The sequence below is a fragment of the Cygnus olor genome, chromosome 4, assembly GCF_009769625.2.
Source record: "Cygnus olor isolate bCygOlo1 chromosome 4, bCygOlo1.pri.v2, whole genome shotgun sequence".
NCBI classification, from domain to species: Eukaryota; Metazoa; Chordata; class Aves; order Anseriformes; family Anatidae; genus Cygnus; species Cygnus olor.
In genome coordinates this window covers 23048012-23067769 of record NC_049172.1, presented here as the reverse complement: position 1 = coordinate 23067769, position 19758 = coordinate 23048012, and the positions used below count along the sequence as shown (strand labels likewise).

The following is a 19758-nucleotide window of genomic DNA, read 5'->3' as shown; positions in this document are numbered from 1 at the left end:
TGACAGGATCTATTAATTCATACAGAAAACTGTTCTGTTACTCTTTTATGGCATGTGGACCACAGTTGACTCACAGTCTTCTTAAAGAATTGGTAGATGTTGAATGATTATGCTTAATTACCTGCTGTGGTATGTGTTGTGTTGTATGCTTGTGGGCCAAAAATTCAAAGATATCTACATGTTTTAGGATCTTAATCCCATGTAAAAGTTAAGTACCATTAAATACCTGTGAGATTTCCCTTTCTCAGGATGGTTTTGTAAGGATATGTATATGCCTAACTCCTAATCTGGTCTTTGTATCATTTTAAAAACAATTTTTAGTTCTGAAGTTACTCAAACACTTTGAAAATTTCATCCCTCTGGATATAAAATAAATAAATAAATATATTAACTTGAAGATATTAATCAGATTTTTGACACACAGAGTGAAGTAATCAGTGTGAACTGCCACTAGAACTGCAGTGGGTTGCCATATGAAAGGGAAAGATCACTACATAAAGGCAGACAGAATGTAAAGGTAACATAGAGAATCCATGTACCTTATAAAAGTAACATAGAGAATCCAGGTACCTTAGGTGGATTGTCTATACTAAAATGTAGCATTCTTTAGGTCTGCTGCAGCTCCCAATACATTGATTAGATTGTTACTAGTGATTTAGATGTAACTTTTCTGCTGTTTGATGGTCTTCAACATATTTTTTATTCTCCCTCTCTTCTGCTGTCTCCTACATTACAAGCTGATGCCTTAAGAATCTATGACATTCTGTTAAACCCATTTCTTTTTTTGTGCATATGGATATAACTCAATGTGCAGAGGTAAAGCTCAGTTTTAATTATGCAATTATTATTCCCCCCAACTCTTCACTTACACATGCCCTTAAATTGTTTTCCAGCTCCACCCAAAAACACTTCCTTCTCTACTCAATATAAAATATGGTTGTTGTATTACAACCTTTCTCCTAAGTGTTATTTCTGACTAAACTTATAGTAATTTTGACTACCTATTAAGCATTTGAATCATTCTTCATTCATTATATATTCTTTTCATTCTACTCTGCATAATGCTTTTTAGACTTTTCCCAGGATCTTTCCCAATTCTCTGTAACCTTGTATTATACTTCTCTTAGGCTGTTCTTCCAACTATTTGGTCCAGATACCAATGTCGGATTTGTTCTTACAATATTCTTTCTTTTCAGCAATCACATTTTTGCCCATTGCCATGCCAGAGATCATAATGTGTTCTCATCCCACAGTTTTTCCTTGAGGATCTACTGTGATGCCAAAAAGAAATCAGCCAGCTAATAATGAGAGCAGTTAAAATGTTCTAGGTTTTGTTGTTGTTGTTCTTTTTTAATATTATCTCATTATCTTTTTTCTTAGAGCATAACTTTTTTTCTTTTTATACTTGGTACTTTTTAACTTACATCTAGAAAATACTACTTACAAAGCTGATATCAACTAAAGCATACAATAGTAAGATGGGCTAACATTCCAATATTTTTCCAATAGAAGTTATAACACATCCTTACTCATATAAATTTTTGTCAGGCCTCTAACCTCTTCCAACTCTCTCTTCCATAGTTAACTAGGAATTATCGGTAAATTCTTTAAAGCAGTCTGAAATTCTATTCTAAACATATATGTTACCTTGCAATAGAAACAACACCTTCTGACTAGCAAGTGTCATTCATTCCTTGGCTGAGACACAAAGGATTAAAATGATTTCTTGATAAAAATCTAGAAAGAAAATTCTTAAAAATCTAAATAACCCTGATAAAAGTGTTTTTTTGTACAGTGACTCTGAAGCTGCTGTCCTAAAAGAAATGCCAACTATATAATTGCTTCTCCTTCCAGCTGGCGGGGGAGCCACAGGGATACTGCCAGAACTAATTGCTGATTATTATAAACAAAGATGATTTTTTTTAATTATATATATATATAATAATAAAAACTATTTGTTCTCTAGAAAATTATTGTCATCACCAGGGAATGTAAGTGTTTATTTCTATATGATAATATAATTCAACTAATATAGAATGTAATTGTATTGAAAAAAGGAGAAAAATAATCTCAAGTTGGCTTTGTGGGTGGGTGGGGAAATATAAACCCTGAACTGAACTTAATTGTTATTACAGATGAATGATTTGGGACTCATTTAGAGGTGATTTGTTTACTTCTGTTAGTTATGTCTTACCCCTGTGTTATACATTTTGAGCCCAGATGTTATGACTTAATTTTCATGTTGCCCTCTGTGTTGCCACTAAATAGTTACCAAATATCCACATAACCAGCAGGTTCTAGGTATAGAACTAGTTCAGATTTAATATTAACCCTTTCTTTTTTTCTGTTTTTCTTTTTTTGTCTTTTGGGTCCTCTACCCTGAAGCAGTGCTTTTATGAAAAATGTAGCCTTTACATGCATTTTTCTTGCATGCAGCTTTAAGGGGCATTAAAAAACTCTTCCCTTTCTGCCTCCACCTCTTTGTTTCTTTTCTTTGAATACCTTTTTTCATTTTTACTCTAACATTTTCAAATAGACAGTAAAGAACATCCTAGAAAAATAATTTAAATCCTTATTTTTCATAGTCTGTCCTAATGTCATCGAATTTTAAAAGTAACATTTGGGCTCTCAGGGCTACTTCAGGTTAAATAGAAATCAAGATTTGTGTGGGTGGGATCTTTAAGATTTCCTTAGGGAAGATCATTTAACTTGTTAATGAGACTTTCAGATAATGAATACTGCAGATGGACCCAAGTATACTGGAAAAGTTGGTTTCTAATATATTATGAACTAAATTAAATCTATAATTGAGATGGAAATAATCTTCTATACATCTTCCAATTTGTGTGCAAAAGACTTTTCTGTTCAATTTAGACATTTTAGAACTGATAAAGACTCCAGCACACTCAGAAAATAATTTCTATGGTTTCAATGTAATTAATTGTGACTTTTATTGGCCTAAATTGTTAAAATCTACCCCAATAAAAGCAAAAGTTTGCCTTTGAGGAGCACACACAAACACACACAAAAGATTTTGCATGTTGTAGTTTGTGTAACAACTTCCTGGAGCTATACCATTCATCTGCAAATTAATTTCACTTTGTGCATAAGTGCAATATACACACTGAAGGGAACTGGAACAAATTGGCACTTCACTCCACAATGGGAATAAAACATTTTTCCTGATCACAGCTTTTCCCAAGAACTAAGCAAATTAGGGAAATAAAGGCCATTAAGTAAAATTAGATTTTATGCTATTTAACAGGTGTTTTGGTCTATTTTACCCTGAGGGTAGATCACAATGCAGTCCAAAAAGTTAATTGTTCGATAATTGTACAGTTTGCACATTTATTTCCAGCAGTTTAGCCTATAGTATAGTTCTGTTAAACTTCTGTCATCTATCTTTGGACCTATTGTTTCTTTAATGCATCCAAGAATTATAAGCAACAATAGCTTAACTCTATTTTGAGAGCATTTGTGTTGGATATCATCTGAAACATTGGATAAACTATCTGAGAAACAAAATTAAAATCAGAAGCTATTGTAACAGATTTATATTCCTTAGGGCATTTCTGAAAGAAGGAATAGAGTATTACTGCTCATTTTCAATAGAAATTTTCCTGAAACATTATGAATCACAAATACAATAAATTGTCTCATTCTTCAAAATATAGCCCCTGCAGACCATGCACAAGAAAAACAGAAGATGGAGCTATTAATATAGAGGTATATGTTCAACCCAAAAATTATGTAGGTATTTTTCACTGTACAATGATCAACTGTGAAAAATAGCAGCACCAAAACAAACAAACAAAAAAACAAAAACCTCACTGAATATAATGTAAGAATATCATTCAGTATATCTGTGAGGAGTTGAGGAGCTAAGCTTCAGTTTCCCATATATACCAAAAATATAATATATACTTCTAATACATCATAAAAACAATGTTGTCCAGAAAAACAAAACTCGAACTGAAAATGGTACAGCAATATAAGTAGATATGCTTTCTTAACTAGTCAGGAGCCCACATACAAAACTAAAAATGCTTTTTTATTTATTTTCTGTCTGAAGTGGGGTCACTGGCAGCTTCTTTGTCACATATGCATTTTAAGCAGTTAATCAGATTACCATTATGTAAATATCCATGCCATAAACTTGGCGGATTTCCTTTCCTCACATAAGAGAAGTAGCAAAACTGTCCAGAAGGGGAAATAATTCATAACCTGCTGCCCCAAAATCTAAACATTTATGTTGTTCCATCCCATTCAGCCATGGGAATTAGTTCTTGTCCCTCATTTCCTGCCAAAAACCTTGAAAGTTGTTCCCCCTTCCTGGCTTACCTCTTTTCAAAAGAACTTAGCGAAATTTGCATGCTTGCTTCAGTCAGTGTCACTCCATGTACCAAAAAAAGCCTGAGGGAAGACACGCATTTAAAAGGACAGTTCTGTACCCAGGACAAGTATCTCTTTTTAGATATTTTATGAGTATTTTGTAAATCTTCAGAAGTAATATCTTCAGAAGATTATACCTTTGCTTTTGAAAAAGAAGATTTTACTTTTTTTTTTTTGAAAAACAAAAGTTTACAAAACAATAGGAAGCTATTTCTCACAAGTATTATGCAAGAGTAATGAGAAAAACAAGCATACAAATAGGCTGTGGTAAAAGCTTCAGTTACCACTCATTCAAATATCACGTTTTTTTTTTTTTTTTTGCTTAATCTAATTCCTTTAATTGTTATCCATGCATTTTATATGAGCATGCACAATATATATTCCTTGCACTATACACACAAGAAGGTAAAAGTGAATGCTGATCTATGAAGTGCTAACATTTAATTTCCTATGAAATGTGCAATAAAAAACCATTCTGTTTAGAACATTTTTTTTTTTCATTTTTCCCTTTAGTTGTTCTAGGAAAATAGGTTTTATGATCTAATCAACAATACAATTTTAGTAAGTTACTCTGCTAGTTACCTCATAATGATTACTCTAATATTATATCTAGGTACAATTATTGCTGTGGGGAATAGTTTTCCAGTCTTCGCTTTTAATTAATTAATAGATCTTTGCAATTTTGCAATAACTTTCAACCCCAATAGATGGACAATAGCTGGACAGTGCAACCTTTCTTTCTGATATTTACTTTCCATCATGTCTAATGTCAACATGTGCAAAATGAAATAAAGACATAATATTTTGTGAAATGGATTAACAGGCATTAATACTTACTCTAATTTGTAATATAATCCTCATTTTGTGTAAAATTTTAAGTGTATACTGCAGTTCTCAGGAGACTGAAGTCCCAAGATCTTTGAGCCCAAACTCAGAATTTGAGCATGGTTTGTAATCCCCAGAAATGCACAGTCCATCGCTATTATGGCCTCAATGATACTGACACAGTGCTTTATCTCATAGGCTGTACTTATGCTACAAAATCAGCAAAATATTCCCTGTCCTTTTTGGAACAGATGGGCAATTCTATTGCCTCTCATTTTAGTAAACTCCTTTGAACTGCAATTATTGATATCATTAACTAATATGATATTGCACCAGAAGTGTATTGGATACAACAGCTTTTTGTTGTTGTTGTTATTGTGATCAACTTAACTCCCCTGTGATATTCAATAGTATGCATCTCAAGGTTAATGGTTATGAATGCTTCAAAATACATTTTGATATCTGTTAATATGATTTTTTCTTTCTTCTCTCCCCAGTTTATGCTGGGTCTTTAAACAGTGCCAATTTACAATGAGAGTTTGGGACCAAATATATCAGAAACACACCTGTATTTATTTTTTCAAATGAAAAATATAATATATATTTATATTGAAATAATTAAATACTCTTTAAGAGTGAAAACAACGTTTTCTATGCATATGTGCAGTAGAAATAAATATAGTAAATAGAATGTCAGATCACAGAACTTTAGCCTGATCTATGATGGTATTTACACTTTATATAATTCAGTTTGTACTGAATGTGACCAATTAAGAAAATTTAACTGTAACATTATTCTCTTTTGTTCCCCAGTTCTAACTTTGAAATAACAGTTGTAACTTAAATAGAAAAAAATACAAAGCTGTATACTTTTCAGTGGATTTTAGTTCTTTAATATGCCCCTATAGAATTAAATATGCTTCATTTTGAAAAGAAACAGAGGAGTCGAAAATCTAGTTTGCCATAGCTTTTTCTCAGTGCTAAGTTCGGAAAGATTTCAAACCCAAACAACCACAGTCACTGCTAGTTCCTTGATATAGCACCAGCATAATCACCATCTTTTAAATGAGAGCAGTAACAGCAAATAAACGTACAGTAACAAATATCCCATACTAATGAACCTGCGACACTGTTCTGAAGCATATTCAGGGAGAACTAAAGCAAATGAAGAGAATAAATAAGACCAAAATAATAATAATAATAATGTAACAGAAGTAAGAGTTACCCATGCAATTAAGCTGTTGCACAGTGACTCTTCTGTCTTAGCACTCACTACCTCGAATTCAGAAAATCTTACGCTATTCTGTGTTTTCTTACTAGTGAAAGTAAATACTGCCTCACTTTAAATTCTCTATCACTAACACTGTCTATTAATGTTCTAAATACATATGGCATGAAAGACCAACATATTGATTTATACATTTTAATACTGTGATTTTAGAATATGTTATAAAGAACTTGGTAGATGGCCAAGTATTCATAAGCTATTTGGTAGGTCCACCTAATTGTAATTTACTAACCATTTGGAAAGTTTTTGCAAATACAAATGAATAAAAGGCACAATATATTTAATTATCTTTGATCCACTGTTGATAGTACGGATCATACATGTCAGGTTAACATTCCATAATTTAGTTTTGTTATATTTTTCTTCTACTGTTACTTATCACATAAAGCATCGGTGTAATATTTAATCTTTACAATCTGGTAAGAACTATGCCCTTTTTTTTTCTGCTGGAAATTTCCACTAACAGTTTAAGGTGTTTCTATCAAATGATTATCAAGCAGTTCAAAAAAAAAAAAAAAAAAAAACTATTATGCCTGCTATGAAAACTCAGCTGACATGGAGTACTATAGTTGGAATATATCATTTAAATTGTGTAAGTAATCACTTATTTCACATAGATTTTTTTTATTCCACAGTTGCATGATCTAAGAGAAAATGTCCTTGAACCAAGAAATCATTGATATACTGAATCTCTTAGAAAATCTGCAGAGCATTTGAGGATCTAGAGAAGTAAAACACAAGGTACTGATCAACCACACCTACAACTTTCTTTCTTGCAATTACACATTGCTTTTGCTCAGTGGTAGATATGAATCCATTCAGACAAGATAAAGAAATCACCTTTCATTGACTTCATTAGCCCCGGAGGGGGTGGGGGGTGGAGGGGGGGCACCATTAGTTACAGATAGATATGCTCATCCAGAATTGACTTTGGTGAGGTTTTACTCATGAAACCAAGTTCCTGTTCCACAGGTTAATCTAAACCAGGGAGAAATGTTCATCAGATGAAGAATATCTACTCTAGCCTCATTTCTTTATAAACTTGTAAAGACAATGTCTTTACTAGATCTGTCCATGTCTCTTTGTTCTACAGGGTGCCATAACCATATAAAACAGCACCCTATTCCTCTGTTGTTTTAACCAAAAGGCAGCAAGTCAGCTTGGAGAGACCAGCTTTTTACAAGATTTCCCCAGAACTAACATCATCTCAGTCTGTAGCACTCAGCAACTTCTCTGCCTTCTCCCCTATATTGGTGAAAGCTGGAAATATTTAAACAAGGTGCTAGCTTTTACCTCCACAAGTCCAGCATTTGAGACTGGGGAGAGTTAATATTCAGAGTGAATATTTTTTTCACCGGGTTTTACTGCATGTCATTTAAAGTAAAGCAAGCAATGTCTGGCCTTCTCAAACCTCACACTGAGCATGTGTTTGATTTACTGACCGGTACAGCTAGAGAATGTGGTGACAGTTTTTTCTGTTCTACAAAAAAAATAGTTCTGAACATTTCAGTAACAGTAAATATAATCTCTTTTAGTATCACACTGTGCTTTTCATTTCAGGCAGGCATTTGTAGACTCAGATTGCTCATTGTCTTGTGACTTGAGTAATTGCTTTAACTTAGACAAATGAATTACAGAATTCTACCATTTTCATTCGGCAGTTTTGGCACAGGTATATATGACAGCATAACATAAAAGGCACTGAAATATGAGGCATGCTTATAAAACAAAAGAACAGCCTCTGAGTGAATTGTCTTTGGTAGGAACAACTCTTAGGTGTAGGAAAACACTTTAAGGAAAACACATTTTAAACACAGGTATACCTTTTCCAGACGCAACAGATTTCTCTCTGTGCTCCACAGACCTCAAATCTTGATCTCCTGATTCTCCTAATACTTTATGTAAGATTTCAAGCTCTTTTTTTTTTTCTTTCTTTGAGAAACAGACACGTTTTCTTCACCAGGTATTGGAACATTGGCAGTAGTTTAGAATCTATTTTATGTCAGAAACTGAATGAACATGGATCTCTAGTTATTTAGCAGATTGCTTAGTTCAAATTTATGGATCACCACATTGTATTTAAAATATTAACTCCCAAAAGAATCATTGTCTTGAGCTCAGGACAAACACTAAATATGGCTACAATGCAGACAAGACAAAAGTATACATACTTCAGTATTCTCCCAGAGCAACTATGTGTCAAATCTACCACACCAATGGTAATAATTAACAGATCTATTGTTTATTCCACTGCATTCTAGGAGAATGTTTTCAGCTGATTTTTTTTTCTGCATGAGGGACAGCTTTCAACGAAACAATTACACAGTGGCACTCTGGTGCATCTCTGTAACAATGCAGAAACCATGTAAATTCAATCCACTCATAAACAGATTAGACATCCTTGCATTTGGTTCAGGTCACAGTATTTAACACTTTTTCAAGAACCCTGTTGTTGAGCTGGGATCATCAAATGAGACATATGCACATCACAGCTGGGACTGACTGACTGAGCACAGATGTGTATCTCCTAAATTGTTTGTGACAGAGACTGTAGTTAATTGTGATGGGTGACAAGTACTTTGGAGGCCAGTCAACTCAATGAACTGTTGATGACTGTGGTATGAGACATGGTATATATTAAAAACAAGTGGAAAAATTATGTCATCCATGACAGAAAATCCAAATCAAGCACAGACAAGTAAAGCAGACTGGAGATGTTCGTGGCCTTTTTCCTTGCCTCTACTTTCTCTCTATCCTTAAATTTAGAATTAAATGTTTTGTATCATTTTGTCCAAGTGTAGGTTTGTAAATCTCCTTTGTCAGTGGAGATGACAAATGGTTAACAAATTGCGACAGTTTATTTTTGGATGAAAAGATGTGAGACAATTTTGTTTTGACACTTACTGAAAGCAGTTGTAATCTCCTTCAAAAGATCCTTTTTAACTTAAAAGGCAATTTGTACTTATCTTAAAAGTAGAATATTCTAGCTTGGAGGAGGAAAAAAAAAAAGTTATACCTTTTGTACTGAAACTAATATTGTTTATTACGTTAGGGAAAAAAATGGTTTTGTTCAACTCCACACATTTTATTCCCAGAGTTTAATTTGTCCTCTCAATCAATACAAGAGAAATGGCAAAAAATCCCTATTTAATCCCTATTTACCCAGTTTTATTTACACTTTACCTGTGCCTGTTTTCTTAGACTAAGCTTTTCTGCCTTCTTCTCTGCTCCTTGCTACAAGTCGTCTTACTAACATAGTAAAACATCAAATGAACTCTCTCTGTCCTGTTGTGAAATAAAAATGGTGCAACAATCACATTTCATTTTTCTAAAACTGAAGTTGGAGACGTTGAGATAGAATTGTAGTCATAGATGATTCAGTGAGAGACAGACATGATAGGTTTGGAGAATCTCTGAAAGAAGCCCTGTTAAACATTATTATCAGCCACAGAAGCTCATGTTAGCAGTGCTTAGGACTTAGACACAGGATGAAGCAGGGCTGTCAAACTCATTTTGGGGGACAGAAATGTTTTGACTCAGGGTTCTGTTCTTTTGATATAGCTCTGAGAAGCACTGAAGTCACTTTGAGGTTTCCAGATTAATCTCTCTAGAGACCCTATAACGTGTTCCCTAGTAGTTTGCCATAGCACTGAGATTTTTGCTTTATTATCAAACTCTATCATATGATACTCCACTAATAGAGAGAAATGTTAATGTTGGTCTTTTAGAAATTAATGTTTCTAATGTTACAAAAATTGCAGCTAGTAAAATGAGCAAGAGGTTTAAAAGTGTGAAATACTCAGAAAACTGAATAGAAACAAACCATAAAAAGAATTGCCTCTTTTTGCTGCATTAAAAAAAAAAAAAAAAAAAAAAAAAAGATTCTGCAACAAAGTAAACTCTGTTTTTTTGCTGTCTCCTAATCCCCTGCAATGCCTGAAAACAAAGTGAATATCCCACCAGGGGACTGTGGTTGAACAGAATAATTGTCTGCCTAATTTTTTCTGTGTAATAGGCATCTACTCCTCTCATGTATGTTTCCTTCTGTTATACGGTATACTTAAACATATGAACTGAAGTTCTGCCATTAAGTCTGGGAACTCAATCCTTATTTCAAGTTAGGGTAAACATTGTAAACAACACCCCATTCTCCTCCTTTTGTACTAGAACCTTCAGATATTCCTAAGGCCACTGGTTCTTCAAGAATTCATTGAGGTTCATGATCATCATGGTATTGTAGCAGGGGGTATTGTTATTTTATACAGCATTCTTCTGTGTCAGCTCCCATGACCTAGCAAAAATCATTATGGATGTGGTGTTCTGCAGCCAAAAAGTACAGTATGGAGGTGGAGAACCACCTGCAGTTTAAACTTCAGCTAAAGATACAAATAGTGCTGATGAGATGTGTGTTTCTGTGGCATTCAATTTTTAATGGGTTTATAAAGAAAGAATAGGACACATCACTTATCCCTTTTGGAGGCTTGCTTTCACTGAATGGAGAGCTGTAGCTGGGCTGGGATCTGTACAGAGCTACTTATCAGATGCAGTTTACCTTCAGAGACCATTTCCTACAAGGTGTAGGTGTAGCAGAGGATGCTGAATTACATGAAAGTCTTCCCCAAAGATCCATGAATCTAGTAGTGACAGTATAAAACTGGCAAAAAGTTCTAACCAAAGGGAATAATGTTTCTGTTGCCCCTTCTCTAACCACAACTACCTGTGGTCTAGAGATGCTATATCTGGGACTTCAGGCAGATGCTATTAAGAACTACAAACCAATAATACCTGGGCCCTGACACATTAGAGAGTTTCTAAAATGCTTGCTTTTCAAATTGTGAGGGAAAAGAGAAATCCAATACTGATACTCTGATATTCTGATACTCTGCTTGCTGTTCCAGCCAGCTCATACCCACTATGTGCCAAGTGCTCCAAGGTCAAAACACTGTGGACTTCCAGAAATTTGTCTGTCAGGACAATGCCTGTTACATTGTAAGAGGACAGAATGAGTGAAGTCAAAGATAACTTTTTCCATCTGCATTTTGACATGATTTAATTCCTGAAACAGAAATTGACCTGAGAGTCAGATTCATATTCAAATCATACATGCCAGAAGATAACATTTAAATTAGGCTACAAAATTAGAATAAATTAAAATTAAATATTTTTATACAGCTCTACAGACTTGCATCTATGTTGGCTTTCTGATGAGAAATTTCTTTGCCATAAAACAAGACTCAAACTAAAACAGCACAGGCATTTTACTGAATTGTGTGATATGTTTGCTGTCAATGGCAGGGCAAGCATGAACAAAGAGCTCTCTTTTAGCGTGATGGACTGGTAGAGGAAAAAGTTTTGCTGACACTCTCTGATATGATGACTCTGTGGCACAGCTCTCCATGTTTTATTATTCTTTTGTCTGAGCAGAGCTATGCTTTCCTATCAGTCCTCGTCTGGTCCAGGTGGCATGGCTTCAGTGTAGTGATTACAAAAAGGAGCTTCAGGGTGGTAAAGATAAACACTTGTAGACTGAAGCTTGCAAAGTGACCTGCCCCTCTGACTATGTCATATAGGAAATTCAGTAGGGGATAATTAAGCTTCAAGTATGTGTTTCTTTGTGGTGTGAAAAAAGTGTTTTGGGAGGGGGTAAGAGAGGACAGTGGCTACATGCAGAGCAGAGTGAGTCTTTCTCCTATTAAAGACAAGTGGAAAAGGATCCAGGAGAGAGAACACAACACAAATGTTTTTACTTGAGGTTAAATTTTTGAAGAAAAGGGCAGGAGAGTCCAGCTTGGGCCAGGTTACTGTCTGTTGTTATGGCAACAGAGGAGGACATCTTCTGTTTGTGAAAAGGGAAGAGCGGGAGTGGACAGGCAGAAAAGAGAATTGTTTAAAGAGAAAGGCAGGTGGTAGGAGTTTGAAAATGGAAGGAGAAAGAAGTTGAGTGTCAAGGTCAAGCAAAAGTAGTAGCATCAGTGGCTGCGCACCTGAAATACACTCACAGGCCTTTCCTCTCAAGGGTCAAATTTGCTAGGGTCAATTCCACAGTCATCATCTGGCTGCAAGAATGCCACTGTGATGCCCTGTCCTCCTGCAACCACTTCAGCTGAAGGGCTTACATTTACCTTTGTGCACTGCATAAGTGTGCATAATACTTGTGAGAACTCTTTTCAGTGCTGTGTACCACATCTACCATCTTTTTAATAAATTGAACTGATTATTAATTTTCTTGGGGTAACGTGTGATGAAAGCTACTTCTTCAATGTGGAAAGCTCCCTTTCTTCCCTGAGAAGCAAGCCAGTTAGAACACAACTCCTGGGACATGCAGATATCTTTGTCAGAAGTAAGGTCTCAATACAGTATGGACCCAGTACAAGCAATATTTTTCTCTTGTAGCAAGGTGACCCAGTAGGACAGAAAGGAGGACCAGCATGAACCAAGCAACTGGCTGGCCAGAGATGCAACTTACTGCTTTCCTGAACAGATTAGAGGTCAAATTTCTGAGCCTAGCTCACCAGAAGGAAACATAAAACAGGACAACACAGCACAAAATTAAGGCTTTTCATTCAGTTTTCTTGACAGAAAAGGGAAGAAAAAAGTAGGCAACAAATGCAATTTTACCACAGAATGATTATTTTTTTTTTTCTTCCTTTCTATTTTTTTCCCCTTCTTTCCCGAATAAAAAGTTGATGCAAGGCAGCCTGTTCATGAGTCAGTGCAGTTGTGACTGCATGGCAGTCCCTGCTCCTCCAGCATTTTTGAACTGTATGGACAACTTCTATCAAATCTGACAGAAAGGTAGTGTTTTCAAATCTTACATTCTTACAGGTTCTGTGAAAATAGATAGCTAGGGGCAGGAAAGAGACTATAGTGATACCTACACTAACGGAAACACTGAAGTATGAATTGAACTATTACTGACTACACACACTCTTGTGTTGAAGAGTGTGGATAGAAGAGAGAGGTTAAAAATTGTTTAATTCTCAGAAAGACTTCAGTCAAACTTTGAGCTTTATTAGATACCATCTCACTTTCATTCTCTTCTCTTTCCCTCTTCATATGAGTTCTCTAGTGTTTAATAAGGGCAGGAAACATGCTGCAGGCTTAGTTTACTTGATTTAAAAAGTCATTCAATGAAACACAAATCATCTGGAAACACAACTCTATTAGTTCCAGTGTTTGTAGAACTATTTATTATTTAAAGCAAATGATAGTTCCACTAAAAAGATCCCACTCTTCTCTATTGTCTTTCTATCCCTCTTCATTTCAATAATTATTTACTCTCTTCTCTAGAATATTCTTATTTTCCAGATTTTTCCATTAATTGCAGTTTCATATCACTCATTTCCTTGGAAGAAAGCATGAACACTCTTTTCTTCTTCCCCAGAATGTTCAAGTGTGAAATGTAATCCTCAACATGAATATCAGCAGATATCTGAAGATAGTTTATCCCATCAACTGATGTGTCTTTACTACTTTTACTTTCTTAAATTCTATGATCCAAATAAAAATGATATAGCATTTGGGCCATTTGGAATACATACAAACAAACAAACAAAGCAAAAAAAAAAAAAAAAAAAAACAACAACAAACTGCAAATGGAATTTTGAGGCTCACAACTGAAATGTCAAATGTTGATGACTGAATAAACTGTCTAAAATATAAGGAATTTTTGGTAAGAGAAGTCTAAGGTGCGATGTTTCTTTACTTTAGACAACAACCTATTACAAATCAGTAGCAAATGATGCACGAAAAATCCCTCAGTATCTTAAAGAGGGAAAAATTACATAGGTAAACAGATAAATCTTTAGTACATTTGTCTTTATGGGAGCAGCTCCTGCTGTTGGTCTCTAACCTGGAGGGCATTATTCTTTTCTAAATTGCCAGTAGTGTCCCACAGCACAGTGATAAATAGAAACCACTGAAAGAAATAACGTTCATTCTAACACACAAGAACTTTCCAGACAGACATTGGCCTCTGAGAACAAACACTTAGATAAAATAGATTAGTTGCAATTGCAGAATATTTCACTCTGGATCCCTGTGAACAGATATTATCCCAGCTGTGCAAATAACTGCCTTTATGCCAATCATTAAGTAATAAATACATATAAGAAATGGTCTAAAACTTCCAGGAAAACAGAGGAAAAGGTATCTCTACAGCAGCTATGTTTGTTATGTAGCCACTGATTTATTCCCAACAATTACTTTGAAAAATCATTAATAATGTAGGTGCTTTTATGTTGTTCTGTGGTAGCTAGTTTCCTTTAACGGTCAATTTATAAAATAGAAAAGAAACAAGAGTTAAGGAAATGCAATTAAAAGTACTAGCTTAATAATAAAATTAAAAAATCCCTAGCAGTTTTCTTTCTTCTTTGTCATTTCACGCAGAACACAAATACTAAGACATTTTTAATTTTTTCTGTAGTAACATTTAGTTAGATGATTCTTTTTCCTTTTCCTCCCTTTCCTTCCTCCCTTCCTCCCTTCCTCCCTTCCTCCCTTCCTTACCATTTTTTTACATAATTATTAGGTTTTAACAAGTGTTGCATACGCTTCTAGACATTTTAATTTATTTGATTATCATTTTAAAATATATGCTATTATAGTAAAGACTGTCTATGCTTTAATAATTCAGTACAAGAATTCCCTCTTGACTTACCCCCAAAGTTCGGCAGTCATTTGAGGCTATATAAACACGTATTGACTGCCAAAATAAGCAGTGGTTTTACTTCCCTCCTACATCTGACTCCCATGGCAGAGAAAAGGCATGATAAACTAGTTCAGAATTGACATATCAGAACTCCCCATAAAAAATAATAAAAGCCATGGAAGAGGCTAGGATTGGGGCAGGAATATATGGCCAACATCGTACAGGAAGGATATAGCTTCTTCTCCTTGCAGTTTATGTTGGTGTTAATTTTAATTAGAATAAATGAATTGTTAAGAGTTCATGTCAAATTTAGGTCCAAAGTTTAAAACAAAGGAAATGTTTCTTTGTATTCCATGGGCTTCAGAGGTAGCAGTGTCTATTCTCTGACCTGGTTTCCTGGATGCTTCTTCAACAATAACAACAAATACAGTAAATATGGTAACTATGCTGAGCGACTGGGACATTTCCATGCTCCAGGATGCTGCAGATTCCTTAAAATTCTAGTTGTTCTGTCTCCACCTTCTTTGATCACCCTTTTTTTTTAATTTTTTATTTTACTTTTTGTTGTTTGGTTCTTCATTTCATTTTCACTTATCATCTTTTCAATCCATCTGCTCTGGAGTGGAGTATCAAAGCTTTTTTCCTATTCACTTGTTTCTGGGAATATCAATCATCACAAAGTCTATAGTAAAAGATTTATAATTCTCTCTATCTATATACATTTGTTAATCATACTTTCAAAATACTGTACAAGACACTGTTTTAGCAGACTGTACAGCGCATATTTATTTATTCCATATATGATTGTAATTCACATTCAAAGCTTTTCACATTACTAATTTTAACTTAAATTATATTAACAACAATTCAAACCTTGTTATTCTTTGTGTGCATTCCCACCTTTTCTTGTTTCTCTGTTAAATGATATTTTAAAATCTGGTAGTCATTAATGCAGTTTCTCTCCAGAGAAGTCTGGGGAATTATGCAGAAGAGGATTGAGAAGAAAGAATTTACAGAAATGATAAGTAGACACAAGTGTTATAAAAATTAAATAAATTACTTGTAGTAAGAAACCTGAGAGGAGAATAAACAGGTTAATGAGTATCTAAAATTTATGCTGATCAAATCTATTAATGATTTACTGTTTAAAAAATATATCGAATGTCTGAAATTCTTTTCCAAAATAAAAATTTTATCAGAGAAAATTCTCTGATAATGCTAGAAAGCAACAAGGTATAAAACCAGTTGGTTTAAAATGCAGTATTTAAGTAAGGAAAATTGCATCAGTGAATCAGTGTATTCAGATGAAATAAAACAGGACAATATGAAAATGAAATGAACATGAATTTAAAATGTTTTAGGAATACGGCTCCTAGTAATGAAGTACGGTGGTTAGATATGTTGACCATATCAAATAAAAAGACTGTTCAAGGGCCAAGAAAAAAATGATACCTGTTTATTCTCAATTTATTCTCTATTCTTGTAGCTTTAAAATAGAAATTTAATAGATGAAGACAAATGGCTACAAAATAAAATGACAGTAATATCTTTGGGTGTTAGAGCAATATTTACTGAATTGAAAAGAATTACAAAATGCTCTGTGAATGTAAGAAACAGTGGAATTACTAAAACATAACTAAAAAATAAGAAATTCTCTGCCTCAATTAGTTTTTTGGGGGAATAAATCACACCTAAATCAGATCCAGCAAAGTGTAAAAACTAAAGATTGTCTGGTCTTCGTGGAGTACTGTCACCAGCTCCTCAAGCACAGCAAGTGAACACAAATTGGTGTAGCGAGCATAGAGCCAGGGAAACTGTCAGACACTAAACCCAAGGGAGTACATGCTGACTGGATTATGCATGAAATCCATTTTTCAGGGTAACCCATCAATCCAGGCATGTTTTCCACACTTAAGCACCATTACACACTGGGAAAGGAGATAATTTAGTAGTTTCAAAAACTGGTTTATTAAAGATGTGATAGTAGCTCTTCTATTTCCACTAAAACCCTGAAGACTCGGGAATATTCACATGGCATAACTCAATAGTTTCAAAGACAAGTTTATTAAAGACGTGATAGTAGTTCTTCTATATCCACTAAAGCCATGAAAACCAAAGGGAATATTCTTGTGACAATCATATTTCACCATGAAGCAGTTTGGCATGACTGTTTTCTTAATCTAGGAAGACAGAGAAAGGACAGTCCGGGAAACTGATTAATGAGTGGAACTGCAGGAGGACATGGAACTTGCAGCTGAAGAAAGGGGTTTTCATGAACTCTGAAAAGACAGATTTCTGAATGTATAAACGTAATTGTCTCAACATCTTTGTTTCCTGGTGGTTTCACAGATGACAAGAAGGTCAGGAGATGGCAAAGTTAACACATAGAAAGGAAAGGTAAACCTCATTCAGTTTTTTAGGTTTTCATGCTAAATGAAGGATAGAAAAAAGCCCAGCAGAGAAGAAGTTGACCAAGTAATTAATAAATCTGTTCATAGGGAACCAATCTATTTCTTTTAACATGTCTAAGTTTAATTGAAGTAGACATGAAGATGGACAGAGTAAACACAATTTGATTTCCTTCCTGAAAGAAGTCGATGTTTTAAACTCAAATCCTATCTATTCTCCCCAGGCCAGAGGAGAAAAAAAAAAAAAAAAAGAAAGAAAAAAAAAAGTTTGTGGCTTTAGGATATTAGTAAAAATTCAAAACCAAGAACATTCATTGCTCCGATTTTTTGTTACAAAATGAATATATTTATGCATTAACTTTTGGAATACAGAACTCTAGCCGAAATAGCAGATATTAAAAAATAAGGGAAAGGAAAGGAAAGAGAAAAAGTTTCATTTTCATTGGACAGTATTATTTTTTTATGAGGTTCTGAAATACACATCAGGGCTGTACTTCTGAAATATTGTTGCATATTGAATAGACAACAATACATTTCAATAAGACACTTTTGATTACTACCTTCAGGGTTAACTAGACTGAACTTATTAATTAAACACAATTTTATTGAAACTTACATTGCTTTACATTCTTATATATCACTCAAAAAGACTTACTAAAATCTATTAATTAAAAAAACAATCATGAAATTATTATTGGGGTAAAAATATATATTCTAAATTATAGTGATTAAAATAATATTAAATTGAATTAAAGTTAGTCTGAAGCCTATAATTGTGCTTTTTAAAGTAAATTGTCAAGTTTATAACTTCTTAAAGGTCTACCCAAACACAGTCGATTTCAGAATAAGGATAAGAGAGGCACTACTGAATTACAGTCATGTTCCGCTACACTCAGCTATGATGTTTCATCAAAGCTAAACGTGTACTGTAAGAAATTTAATTGGATCTAGAGAAACGTTGGAAAACAGCTTTCCTCACTTTCTTTGGAATCCATACAACATTTGACCAATAGCTAATTCTCAGCAGATATTAGACAAATTGATTAACAGACTAAAATGCATTTTTGCAGCTGAGAAGATACAAACATAATGAATTTGTTTAGAAAGGTTTTGACTTCTTCATGTCCTGAGGAGATGCAAATTCAGCTTACGTTCTTTCCATGCAAACAGGTAGATTATAGTCTAGGAAGCCCTCTGAAGAGTTAGAGTATATCTCTCCATCAGTTTATGTCACCTGTAGTATGAAGGTATTTCCAGGTGACTAAAACTGTAGATAAAAGTGTGAGCAGAACACCCAAAATACAGTTTATATATTTCCTTGAGTGTACTTATTAATCCAAGAGCAGACATCCTGCAACTTGGCAAGAAGGTTTTCATACCAAAGCTGGTGTGTTCATCCATAACTGCCTGGCTAGAAATGTAATTGTATCTTACTTTTTATGCAGGGTTTTCAGCACATTCTAATCACGAATTCATTATTTTTCTTCTGAAGCATCAAAGCAATGCCTTTTGCAGACACTGAAATTATGTGTTGTTAAAAATATATATTTTTCTTTTTCTATTTTTCTTCTGAGACAGGTTAGAAGAGGAAAGGAATCCGAAAGACAAACCTATACTGTTCATGATGTGGGACAGGTGTCATCATAACCTGTGACCTGTTCTTGTGATCCTGACAAGTTACCTACAGAGACAGGAACACATCATGGACTTATTACTGGACAATATGCTGGATATAATATGGTCACACCTAATAAACTGAAATTGAATAACAGGTCTGTACAAAAATACAAAAATAAAAAAAAATCTTTTGTGGTAAGACCTTAGAACTTCAAGGCTGAGATATTTTTATTGGTTTACATAGCTATAACCAACAGTCTTCTTGACGCTCATTCAAATGCACTATAATAACTAGATGAAACTGAAAATAATGAAGCCAACAAAGCAGGAATACTTCAGTTTTGGACTTCTGTGGTCCATATTATACAGGATGAAAATCAACAGTCCTTGGAATCTGAATAAGAAATAGAAGTGCCATCTATATGAAATTCTGAATGATCTCCAAGATGTAACATACATAAAGAGGCAAAGCTGTGGAAGAGGACTAAGGTGAGCAAGTCACAAGTATGATATCATAGACCTGTAAAAAATAACAAAAACAAAACAAAACAAGAAAAAAAATTATATTGATTTTTTTC

General features: G+C 34.2%; 1 long non-coding RNA gene across 1 annotated transcript in view; it reads left to right on the top strand.

Moving 5' to 3' along the window:
* Positions 1–19414, top strand: part of LOC121069498 — a 33892-nt gene extending 14478 nt beyond the window's left edge. The window contains exons 3-4 of the long non-coding RNA XR_005819458.1: positions 7141–7246; positions 19142–19414. This is a non-coding gene — a long non-coding RNA (uncharacterized LOC121069498). The remainder of the gene's footprint in view (positions 1–7140; positions 7247–19141) is intronic.
* The last annotated feature ends 344 nt before the right edge of the window (positions 19415–19758 follow it).